The 11470-nt window shown below is 52.4% G+C and overlaps 1 pseudogene; it reads left to right on the top strand.

Moving 5' to 3' along the window:
• The first annotated feature begins 2086 nt into the window (after positions 1 to 2086).
• On the top strand, positions 2087 to 10877 carry LOC104360880 (annotated as a pseudogene).
• The last annotated feature ends 593 nt before the right edge of the window (positions 10878 to 11470 follow it).

Below are 11470 nucleotides of genomic sequence, written 5' to 3'. Positions count from 1 at the left end.
ATTCACACCACCAGCCTGATCAGATACAACAGTGAATTCTGCCTGGTAATGTATTTTCCTTTGCGTAATTCAGATTTGTGTTGGAGCTATCCCAAGGGTGAAAAGCACTGATTGCTTTTTTTCTTGGTAACTTGCTTCTTGATAATACCAGAGAGGTTTACTGGGAATATTTCAAAGGGCAGATATGTCTCACAGTGTGGGAGACGCACTGGGAGGAGGAAGAAGGGAGGTAGAGATTAACCAGATGGCTGGTGAGAGGATTTACAACTCATGCTACTAAGTTGAAGTTCAGCTCTAATTTTTAAGATCCTGGAAAAGCACTAGAAATCTCTATATTAAATGTGTATATTTAAACTAGATTTCTGCTTGGGACAGAAGTCTCTAAGGTGATCATAAAGGTTTCTGGGTTTTTTCAGGCTACACATATTTAATAAATAGTCTTCCTATGAGCTTCTACAAGTTTCAGTCCATAGGATCCTTCTGTTAATAGTGGCTTCTGGGTGCAAAATCTAAGCAATAGAGAAACAGCAAAAGCATAGATATAGGCATAGCCCAGCCAACCTAAATGTGTTCCTTCCACAGCATAAACTCTTACTTTGGATTAATTCCCTCTGTATGACAACTGGCTGGATGGTATTTTCTATCGCTTTAGTTCTTGCATTATAAAGCTGTTTCTCTTAATTTTACCATTAAAAATGTAAAAATGGGTCTTGCCTAGTACCAGATCCAGTCTGTACAGAGGAATATGAAGAGCCTTGAGTGGACTGTAATGGAAGCTGGAATTGGGAATCTCCTCTGCTTCCCCACCTCAGACCATGATTTATAGTCTTCAGACATATAAGGAACTTAACCTATCATAACCTAGTAGAAACAGATAATAATAACAACAATAATAACAATAATAATAACAATAATATTTTATACAGACACAAGATGTTGCTGTTTATTGCAATCCTGATTTTGATACAAGCACCTGGTACCTCAGAAGATGCCATCAAGCAGAGAAAGGCTATAAGTCCTGAAATTTTTTCATTAATGTTGTAAGTCAGGAGAACTTTGAATTTCTACTCAGTCTGAAAGTTTGTGGACAATAAACTGGGGGAGAAAGGGATGGAGGGTATATATGTGGAGAGGGGTCAGGTCACCATGTGTGCTGGCTTTGTTGAGCAGTGCAATATGACGTTGCCTCCACACCATATTAATAAGCCCTGTTTTCTGAAGGAATCCCCTTCCTCCTGGCAATATTAAGTGCAATTATCAGCAGGTCAGTTAGAGAAGGGACTAATCCCCTCCTGGATTTGATCAGACATCTTTCCGGAGGGTAGAAAGTTGTGCATGGCTCCTCTCCTTCAGCTGCAGCAAGTTGCTGAGGGCCATGTCCAGGTGAGCCCTGAAAGTCTCTGAAGTTGGGTTTAGATGGACCCAAGATGTGGGCAGTAAAGTTGCAGAAATTAATCTCTTCTTCCAGTCATGTGACACAGAGAGCATACAGCAATGTATAGCCAGGATCGTAGCTGGATTTCACCAGATGGAAACTTCCCAATTTGTGGAGTTTTCAGCATAAATAAAGTTCAGGCAGAGCCTTGGAGGCCCTGAGACAAATCTTCCGGGGCTTGTCCTATTGCTCTTCCAGTCAGCCCAGCCCAGCAGGCTCGATATGCCCTGCCATCTTATCTGCTCCGCGCATCAGCTCAGAGCGTGACACGGCATGCTCTGCTGCTGGTGTCAACTGTCAGTAAATCTTTTTGGTTTCAATCTTCATTTCAAATGCCTGTGCTGCCACATGCTGCAGGGGAGCCCTGCTGCCTCCAGCTCTCCTCCTGTTCACAGGCACAAGCCCACAGCTGAGCATCTTCGCTTCCCTTGGGCATCTCACTGGGGCAGAAGTGGGATTTGAACAGAGCATCCTCTCTCAAAAAAGTCCTCAGCTGATCCAGGGACACCCCAGGAAAAGCAATGTCCCAGCTGCTACAGTGCTTTGGTTTTGCAAAGGCATCCCAGGGGTTGAGGGCTGCGGTCTTCAAGTCGAATGAGCGCCTCAGCTACGGAAAGCTTTCCACATGGGTTTTTCTTTCCCCAGAGCCAAATGATCTGCCACCGAGGGTACTCCAGTGAGGAGTATGAAGTCCTGACTCATGATGGATATTACGTCACCCTGAACAGGATTCCTCACGGGAGAGAAAATCCTAGGAACAGAGGTACAGCTCTATTTCACAAGGAAGCCAGCAAAAACCCCCAAACCTTAACATAACAAGCAGGTGAACTTTATCAGGCCAGGAAAGCATTTAATGTTGTTATGTTGGACCTTGTAGCTATGCTGGACCTTGTTCTGCTGTCCTGGACCTTGTTCTCACCAACAGGGAGGGGCTGGTGAGGAGTGTGAAGCTCAAGGGCAGCCTTGGCTGCAGTGACCATGAAATGCTGGAGTTAAGATCCTTAGGGCAGCGAGGAGGGTGCACAGCAACCCTGAACTTCAGGAGAGCAGCCTTTGGCCTCTTCAGGGATCTGCTTGATAGAGCACCATGGAATAAAGCCCTGGAGGGAAGAGGGGCCCAAGAAAGCTGGTTGATATTCAAGGATCACCTCCTCCAAGCTCAGAAGCAATGCATCCCAACAAAGAGGAAGTCAGGTAAGAATGCCAGGAATCCTACATGGATGAACAAGGAGCTCCTGGACAAAGTCAGACACAGAAAGGAAGCTTACAGGTGGTGGAAGCAAGGACAGAGAGCCTGGGAGGAATACAGAGAAACTTTCCAAGCAGCCAGGGATCATGTTAGGAAGGCCAAAGCCTTGGTAAAATTAAATCTGGGCAAGAACATCAAGGGCAACAAAAAGAGAATCTATAGGTAGGTCAGTGATAAAAGGAAAACTAGGGGAAATGTGGGCCTTCAGAAGGAAACAGGAGACCTGGTTACCTGGGACATGGGGAAGGATGAGGTACTCAAGGACTTTTTTGCCTCCATCTTCACCAGCAAGTGCTCCAGCCACACAGCCCCAGTCGCAGAAGGCAAAGGTGGCGACTGGGAGAATGAAGAATCACCCACTGTAGGAGAAGAACAGGTTTGAGACCATCCAAGGAACCTGAAGGTGCACGAGTCCATGGGACCTGATGAGATGCATCCACAGGCCCTGAGGGAACTGGCGGGTGAAGCGGCTAAGCCACTATCCATCGTATTTGAGGAGTTGTGGCAGCCCGGTGAGGTTCCTGCTGACTGGGAATGGGGAAACATAACCCCCATTTTTAAAAAGGGAAAAAAGGAAGACCCAGGGAATGACAGGCCAGTCAGTCTCACCTCTGTGCTCAGCAAGATCGTGCAGTGGATCCTCCTGGATCTATGCTAGGGCATGTGGAAAATAAGGAGGTGACTGGTGACAGCCAACAGGGCTTCACTAAGGGCAAATCGGGCCTGAGGAATCTGGTGGCTTTCTGTGACGGGGTTACAGAGTTGGTGGGCAAGGGAAGAACAACTGACATCATCTACCCGGACTTGTGCAAGGCACTTGATGCTGTCTCTCACAACATCCTTGTCTCTAAATCGGAGAGACATGGGTTTGATGGATCGATCACACAGTGGGTAAGGAATTGCCAGCCCCGTGCACTCGCAGCCCAGAACCCACCCGTGCCCTGGGCTGCAGCCAGAGCAGGGGGGGCAGCAGGGCCGGGGGGGGATTCTCCCCCTCTGCTCCGCTCTGGGGAGACCCCCCTGCAGTGCTGGGGCCAGCTCGGGGGCCCCCAACAGCAGAAGGACCCGGAGCTGCTCGAGCGGGGCCAGAGGAGGCCACGGAGATGCTGGGGGGGCTGGAGCAGCTCCCCTGGGGGGCCGGGCTGAGAGAGTTGGGGGGGTTCAGCCTGGAGAAGAGAAGGCTCCGGGGAGCCCTTCGAGCGGCCTCCCAGGGCTTAAAGGGGGGACAGGAGAGGTGGGGAGGGACTCTGGATCAGGGGGTGGGGATGGGATGGGGGGTGACAGGTTTAAACTGACAGAGGGGAGACTCGGATTAGTTATTAGGCAGACATTAATTACTGTGAGGGGTGTGAGGCGCTGGCCCAGGGTGCCCAGAGCAGCTGTGGCTGCCCCCTCCCTGGAAGGGTTCAAGGCCAGGTTGGACGGGGCTGGGAGCCCCCTGGGCTGGGGGAAGGGGGGCCTGCCTGGGGCAGGGGTTGGGACTAGATGGTCTTTAAGGTCCCTTCCAACCCAAAACATTCTATGATTCTATGAAATCCACAGTACTGCTCCAATTTACAGTCAAGACTTTAGCAATCACAGGAAAGCGTGCGTGCAGCACAGCAACACCCTTTCGTATCAAGCAGAGACTTGGAAGGCTCAAAGAGTGCAGGCATATCTTAAAAGAGCTCCTCATTTAATTTTTTCCCCATAAATCTGTGACTTTTGGGTTTGAATGACCTCAGGGACAAGCCTGTACATCGGCACTTTCACATGGTTGTTGTCAGTGGCCACGGGGACAACACTGAGCTTGTGGGGATGAGCTCCTGGGGTCTGAAAGGCTTAGGAGGGACATCCACAGCTCTCCAGCCTGAGACAATGAGGGAAACCACCACAAGACAACTACACCAAGGATTTCTTCACTGGGAAATATCATTAAAATGCACATTTTATGTCCTCTGGCAGTGCAAGAAAGAAGATTTATTGGCCTGAATTTGGGATGAGTAAATAGAGAAAATCTGGTTCAATTAAATGTGCTGTTTCTTTCACATCCAGGGGCCAAGCCAGTCGTGTTTCTCCAGCATGGGTACCTTGGAGAAGGCAGTCACTGGGTGGAAAATCTGGCTAACAACAGCCTTGGCTTCATACTAGCAGACTCTGGCTCTGAAGTCTGGCTGGGAAACAATTGGGGGACAAGCTGGTCCCAGAAACACCAACACCTTTCAGCTGACCAGGTTGAATTCTGGGATTTCAGGTGGGCTGGAGCAGATTACAAAAGCACAGCAAACTTTTTCTGCCTGTCACTAACCTCTAGGCAGAGGTGGGTGCCTGCAAGCAGGCAAGTCAGAGCTCCTAATCCCTGGGTATTGCCTCTCCCAGACCTCTCAGCGATGCACCCAGGGAGGATGGAGGTACCTGTGCAGACCTGCCTGTTGACATGGTGCCAACACCTCCCTGCAGCTGCCTGGCCCTGCCGAGAGCGCAGGGCACTGCTGCCTGCATGGGGACACCCATCTGGTGGAGACAGCAGCCCTACCTTGGGGCCTTTGCAGGGACCTCTCCAGCCAAGCCCCTCAGTAAGGTGCCCACAAGCATCATTACCACCTCCCCCTTCTCCTAGATGTTGCCCACAGAAACCTTGTCCCCAAGAACAGCTTTTTGAAGCTGCTACTGCCACTCCAGAGCTGATCTTCAGAGCAGTTCTGGATTTCCCAAGCTCATAAACATGCTTCCAGCAAGAAAAATCTAATAAAGTAAGTCTATCACACTAAGAGGCACATGGGCAGGAACTGGTACTCCATTCTGTCTGTCGTGGTTTGAGCCCAGAGGGCAACTGAGCGCCAGGCAGCTGCTCATTCACCCCTTCTCCCTCAGGAATGGGAAGGAGAAAATTAAGCAAAAGGCTCGGGAATTCAGATAAGAACAGGGAGGGATGGCTTACCCATTACGGTCATGGGCAAAAGACAGACTTTTGTTAGGGGAAGAAAAAGAACAACAGTTTAATTCAGGCACTAACAATAACACTTAATAGGCAGAGTAGGACAGTGAGAAGCATTATCGTATCTTAAAAACACCTTCCCCCACCCCTCCCTTCTTCCCAGGCTCAGATCTGCTCCCAATTTCTCTCCTTCCTCCCCACCAGCGGCCCAGGGGGCAGGGGATGTGGGGAGTGTGGTCGGTCCTGCCACTTCTTCTTCCTCAGAGTGAGCACTCCTCATACTCTTCCCCTGCTCCAATGTGGAGTCCCTCTCACAGGAGACAGTCCTCCACAAACTTTCTCCAATGTGAGTCCTTCCCACGGGCTGCAGCTTTTCCCATGCTGTTCCAGCGTGGGTCACCCCTGCATGTTGCAGCCCTCCCAGCAACAGGCTGCTCCAGCACGGGCTGCCCTCAGAGTCCCGGCCTTCTTCGGGCACAGCCCCCTGCTCCACCATGGGCTCCTCCACGGGCTGCAGGTGGCATCTGCTCCACTGTGGGCTCCTCCACGGGCTGCAGGTGGCATCTGCTCCACCGTGGGCTCCCCCATGGGCTGCAGGTGGCATCTGCTCCACCGTGGGCTCCTCCACGGGCTGCAGGTGGCATCTGCTCCACCGTGGACCTCCACGGGCTGCAGGGCACAGCCTGCCCTCTCACCACGGGCTGCAGGGGGGTCTCTGCTCCAGCACCTGGAACACCTCCTCCTTTCTTCCACTGACCTTGGTGTTTGCTTAGGTGTCCTCCTTGCAATTCCTCCTCACAACTCCAACTCCTCTTCTCAGGTTGCCCTTCTTACCTACGCTATCACAGAGGCGCAGCCACCGTCGGTGCTTGGCTTGGCCTTGCCCAGAGGCAGGTCTGATTTGGAGCTGGAGGAGCTTCAAGAAGCTTCTCCCAGGGGCCACCGCTGTAGCCCCCTCCCCTGCTACCAAAAACCCCGCCACACACGAACCCAACACACATTCTGTTCTGGGCAGGAGCATCTCTAGGAGCAGAGCTGGTGCTGTAATCCAGACAAGAGCCAGCTCTGGGACTGCCGAGCTGCTGTGTATTGCACCTGAATGCACAGCTGGCCAGGCTCTGCCCAGTTTGTTTACTACTAACCATGGTTATGGGGGGACTAAGCCCTTTCAGGGAAGGTTGAAGCCGTGACAGGAGGGATGCCTTCAGACCCTGTGCAGTTTCACCCAGAACAGGGCTCTCCTAGCTCATAGGAATTTTCTCTTGGAAAATCAGCCACAGATGTTAAGGCCTTCAGTACATGAGCAATGCAAGGCAGCCAAAATTCACAGGTAAGTTTGCTCTCCTGGTGTTACCTGATAACCAACACACTACTCCTGTGTTTCAGCTTTCATGAAATGGCAATGTATGACCTCCTAGCCACGATCGACTTTGTTCTGCAGAAGATTGGACAGAAGGAAATGTATTATGCTGGCTATTCGCAGGGCTGCACAATCAGTGCGTTAGAAGGTGTTGTGCATCACACTGCCTGGACCACCCTGAAAACATTCATTTTGGTTGTTTGTAAGCAGAAAGCAGAGAGGTCCCACCTTTGTGGGCTGCTGAGCAGGCAGGCCAGGTAGGTGTCTTGCAGCGAGAAGTCCCACACAGCCATGCTTTTCATACAAGACATCTGGGAAGCCCACCATGCTCTTAGGGTAGTAAGAAAGCTCCTGGTGACCTCAATAAGCTCCCTGCTGCAGCTATAGTTCAACCTGGAAAACCAAATTGCAGTGTTCCACTTCAAAACCAAAGGCATTTTGGACGGAGGTCACAGCTTCTGCTTTCCAATGAAATGTGTGATGCTTCTTTTCATCGGCTGGGCTATCAGGGATATGAGATAATCTCTGTGACAATGATACCTCTTAGCAGTGGTTGATGGAAGATAACAGTGCTGTTCCCTTCACCTGGTGAATGGGGCAGGACTTCCCATCAGTGGAAGTTGTCGAAATGCCTTGTCAGTCACTTCTAACCATAGGAATAAAGACGTTGTCTCCTTTTGGAAATCTCTAGTACTAATGTTAAGCAGGAAGGTGGCAAGAGATCCCAGATTTCTAACTGGAGATAAAGTCAGCTAAACAGATCTGGGCGGCGGATCCAAGTCAACCCCTAGATTAAGCACCTGAAGAAAGATCGACCAAGTCTCAGGTTGTTTTTCTGTTTCCTCAGCATTCATTGCGTTTTCATCCATGCCAGAACTGGCTCAGAAAATCAAAATGTTTTTTGCCCTAGCTCCAGCAGTGACAATGAAGCATGCCAAAAATCCCATCATGAAAATGTCCTTCCTTCTGGACAAGCAATCCAAGATGCTTCAGGTAGGAGATTACTCCATGCTCTCCTCCCCTGAACACAGTGGTGCTGGAAAAGGGGTTGTGCCCAGACACAGTCCCCAGGGCTATCTGACATGGCAGAAAACAATTCTTGCTGATTTCTAAGCAGAGACACGATTCAGGTGCAGGTGCAGTCCTGCATGAGTCACTTTGTTGAGTGCATGCCTGCCTGCCAACTGTGGGATCTTCAGGTGTGGAAACTGGTCTTTCTACAGGGGCGCTTGTTGAATTGCCAGACAGACCACCTGGAAAAGAACAGCTTTACTGTGTTGATTTTAATGACAGTGAAAAATTAATCAAATGCTTGGGGGACGTGGGAGGAAAGAGAAGAGTCCAGAGTATTGATTTCCTTGGTGTGCACTCAATCAGCATCACCACCTGCAACGAGCTGTACCCATCTCAGCGAGGCAGGAGGGCAAAGGAGAAATGGGTTTGACCCCTGCGGGCACTCGGTGCCACGCATCCCCTCACAGCCTAATCTGGTGGGACAGCCCACAGGGCCACAAGCAGGTCAGGGGAGGCAGTCCAAGGGCTAGGCTGCAGGAAGGGAAATGCCAGAAATCAACCCTGCCCTTTGCTTCTGCAGCTTCTGCTTGGCAGGACGGACGCCTCGCTGTGGGTGAGGAAGTTGTGGAGGTTTCTCCCCAAGCTGTGCAGGCAGCCACTGCTGCACAAGCCCCGTGCCTACCTCCTCTTTCTGCTGGGAGGCTACGACGAGAAGAACCTCAACATGGTGGGTGCACCGCTTGGGACCCCCCCACCACCACCCGCTCTGTCCCCTCCCTGCCAAACAGCCTGCCCAGCCTCACGGGCAAGCAGATCCTGCAAGGGCCAAGCGTGTCCCTCTGCCAGATCCCTCTCTCGCTGCTTCTCCTCTCCAGATAGGAAAAGTCCCACGGCTCAGCTGGGTGAATGTCCATGGCCACGTGTCACTTGATAGTATCTCTGAGTTAGGGCTGCCTGTCATGGAGACCAGCTCTACTTCCCACCAGCACCCCTGGGGTGCAGCCCTTGCTGCTACCCACCCTACATCAGGTCTGCTGAAGCAGCCTCTGGATGACCACAGGTAGACACTAATGTCCTGAGCATAGTCCCTGAGCCCAGATGAGGTATCTCCAGGAGCCGGGGGTACCTCGTTCTCCATCACCATTCTACTCCTGGAGCTGTCTCAGAGCAACCGTTTTTTAATGAAAATTATATTCCTAAACCTGACCCAACTCTCCAAGCAGCATGAGTCAGCAGTGGCTGGTTTGGGAAATGCATCATCTGGCAACTGTCATCCTCGCTCCTGTCCATTGGAAAGCAGTGATAGCTTGAATATGTTTCCTTGCAGATGCGACTGGATGTGTACACATCCCACTATCCGGATAGGTCATCTGTCAAAAATGTAATACACTAGGCCCAGGTAGGTTCCCTGAAACACAGATTCTCCACCCCTGGGATGGTCCCTTCCCTGAGAGTCTGGTGTGTCCAGGGCAGACATGAGAGTTCAGGGATCTTGGACATTAGCAGTTGATGAGAAAGTAAAAGGCAAGAAATCAGGTGTACGGAAGAGGAGCTGGATGCAGGATGAGCTGCCCTGGCCACTCTGGGGACCAGGGAACACTGAGGTGTGCACCTTAGGCTGTGCCAGGAAGGGTAAAGGAAGGGATGGGGAAGTCACAGCTGGATGCTGGGACCAGTTTGGGGCCCCTAGAGATCTCCAAAGCCGAGTGAGTCCAGTGACACCATGGTGATGGTGGGTGGAGGACAGGGCATACAAGGGGAGCTGGGCTTGCTCTGCTGGAGATGGGGAGGCGAAGGGCGATGCAACAGCATCTCCCCCTGCCCAAAGGGGCCCTGGAGGTGACAGGGCCAGATGCTGCCAGTCTGAGCAACCTGCTGCAGCGTTGACCCTGATGGAAATTGGGTCAGGCTGGAGACCCCCACGCTGGTGCCTTTTTACAGAACCAAATTATAGGTAGTGGAGAAGGCAAAAAAGGTGTTTTTAATCAATGCAACTATTGTGCAGGTATCTGAGCTTTTACCCCTAGCATAGAAGCGACTCTCATAGTAACTGGGCTCACTGACGTGTCTGTACTCTGAGCCTGAACTGTTGTGAGAAGGTAAGGACGATCAGGTTGTTGAAGGAAAACTCACCAACGTGAAGTCCTCCAGCAGCATCCTGCACACACAGCTGGAGATGAGCAGGTTTTCAAAGGGACGAGCGTTGCACCAGACAGCCAAGGAGTTGCATGAAATACCTTGGTCTGCCAACCCATAGATAGAGACAAGCATGGAGTTGGAGGTCAAAGCATCGCCCTTTTAAAAAAAAACGTGGGAAGTCTGGCTTTGCAGGGATGCCACCTTCTCCTGCAATGTTCCGTGTGAGCACCCTCTTGTGATGTGGCCGCTCGAGGAGGCCAGGAGATGATGGACCTACGCAGCAGTGCTCACTGGCCTCCCGCTGCAGGTCTATTCTCTCCTCCTAGATGTTGAAATTGGGAGATTTCAAAGCCTTTGACTATGGCAGCAAAAACCCAGCCATGTACCACCAGGTAGGAGGCTGCAGCGGCAATGCTGGCAGCTAGAGATGCCAGGGGCTGTACTGGGTGGTGCGGGGACGGGCTGGCTTGCAGGGATTGACCATGACAGCGGTTTCTCAGAGCCCCCTGTGTCCCTTCCAGGACACACCTCCCTCCTACCGGGTGGGGGAGATGCCCGTGCCCACCACGGTGTGATCGGGGCGGGGGGGGGGGAGGACTGGGTGGCTGACTGGAGGGATGTCTGCCTGCTGCTGCTCTGCATCGACCATCTCGTCACCTACGTCCACATCTCTGACTGGAACCACTGGGAATTCATCTGGGGTTTGGACGCCCCTGGGTGCCTTTACAGCGGCATCCTGGAGATAACGGAGGGGTCCCAGTAAAGCGGGGACTCCGCAGGGAGATGCTGGTGGCCTGGCCCCTCTCTCCTGGCTGGGACAGCCTGAGGAGGTGGTGGGACATCCCCTGCTGCTCCCCCTCCTTCCTGCTGGCCTGACGCGCTCGTGGCGATGGTGCTTCCCACGCATCACTTGGTCATCAGGGTTTGTCCTCCTTGTTTGAGAGCACCTCAAGGACCGGTGGCACTGTGCAGGCAGGGCAACACCAGGGTTGACCGAGGCGTCGGGGCAGGCAGGAGCCACAGGGCAGGCAGTCCTCCTGGGAAGGGCCCCGGGGTGATGGTGGAGCTGCATCCTGGGCTGCGCAAGGGGGAGGTGGGGACCCTGCTGTGCCCCCCACGGTGGCAGCCCAGTGGGTCAGGATTTAGAGCACCCAACACACAGGGAGATGGGCGGGAGCTGGGCTTGTTGGGTCTGGCCGTCGGGAGCCAGGGGTGTCTGAGATCAGCCCCCCGATCGCAGCACAAGCAGGGGTGGAGGGGATGGATGAGGCCAAACCCTTCTCAGCAGCAACAGGCAATGCAAGGAGGAGCCCTGGCTCCTGCTGGCAGCTCAAGGGGGGTTGAGGTTGGATGTGG

Source organism: Tyto alba, unplaced genomic scaffold, assembly GCF_018691265.1.
Source record: "Tyto alba isolate M040663 unplaced genomic scaffold, T.alba_DEE_v4.0 Super-Scaffold_1, whole genome shotgun sequence".
NCBI lineage: Eukaryota > Metazoa > Chordata > Aves > Strigiformes > Tytonidae > Tyto > Tyto alba.
This window is presented reverse-complemented; position numbering and strand designations above follow the sequence as displayed.